General features: G+C 32.5%; 1 protein-coding gene across 1 annotated transcript in view; it reads left to right on the plus strand.

Moving 5' to 3' along the window:
• Positions 1-1,297, plus strand: part of CUNHXorf57 (chromosome unknown CXorf57 homolog) — a 92,573-nt gene that overhangs the window by 54,142 nt on the left and 37,134 nt on the right. The gene's annotated exons all lie outside the window — the stretch shown is intronic.

The raw sequence follows: 1,297 nt of genomic DNA on the forward strand, positions 1-1,297 counted from the left end.
AAAAAAAAAAAAAAAATTATAAGTAAATCTTAAAAGTAAGTTGTATATGCTTTCTTTGCTATTGTGTTGATTGTTTTGAACTTTGGGTTCATTTCTGAAGTGATTTCATAACTCAATTTTGTTCCAGTAGGGTGTCCTTAGAATGATTTGGTTTAAATAAGTTATTTTACGGAATCATCTCTCTGGACTAGACTTCAACATTTTATCTCTTTCTTGCTTTTGGTGTTGTTTTTATTTTTTTTTTTTTTCATTTTCCACCTACAAGGAAAGTATGTCATTTCATTCCATACTATATATTAAATTTGATGTCTCAATGACCCTTCTTAAAGCATGTTAATACAATTTTTGTTGATTGCTGCATGATATGAAATCGGGGCATTTTGAACAATTCCATTCTAAAAGTTTCTGATCTTTTTTAAAAAAAATAATGTCAGCCTGTACTAACCTTACCTATTAGATTTTTGTGGGTTACCTAATAATAAGTTTGTATTCATTTCCCTTAATCATATTCTAAACAAATTATTATATGAATAAGGCTGAATACATTGTCCAAAAGTTTTAGTGCACACTTCAGATGGTTTCAGAAAAAAAAAAATGTAATCTTGGGACTCATAAAGATCATTTTCCTCACATAAGCATAATTTAAAATAAAAAAAGCATTTCTCAGAGAATGAATCTTACCTGGATTCTAAATTCTAAAAATGAAGGAAGAAAACAATTGTTTCCAAGTTTTGTGATTCTCTGCTGAATATGCAAGAAAGCAATCAGATTTCTGTTCTTCAGTTTGTCAACTTTTAGATTAAACTTTATAAAGAACTTTATATTAGCATCTGATTATCCCCTCTGTTTTGTGTACAGGAAGTAACATGGTACTTCCCCCAATTATAGTGCTAGCCATTTATTGAACATTCATGTGCCAGGCACCATGCTGAGATTTTCATACACATTTTGTTTATCCCATGGGGAATGATTATTTGCAATCAATCTCATTTTTTCCTTCCTATTCATCCATACTGTTTTGGAGAAAACTTTTGTTTATCTATAAGTTTATTATTTAGTTCCTAACTAAAATTAGAAAGTAAAATTGATTTGAGCATTATGCTAGAGAAATAAAGAAATTTAAGAATAGCCTCCTAGGCTTGGCACCTGTGGCTTAAGTGGCTGAGGCGCCAGCCACATACACCTAAGGTGGTGGGTTCGAATCCAGCCCAGGTCCACCAAACAACAATGACGGCTGCAACCAAAAAATGGCCGGGTATTGTGGTCCCAGCTACTTGGGAGGCAGAGGCAGGAGACT

The sequence above is a fragment of the Otolemur garnettii genome, unplaced genomic scaffold, assembly GCF_000181295.1.
Source record: "Otolemur garnettii isolate 467f Iridium unplaced genomic scaffold, OtoGar3 scaffold00155, whole genome shotgun sequence".
NCBI classification, from domain to species: Eukaryota; Metazoa; Chordata; class Mammalia; order Primates; family Galagidae; genus Otolemur; species Otolemur garnettii.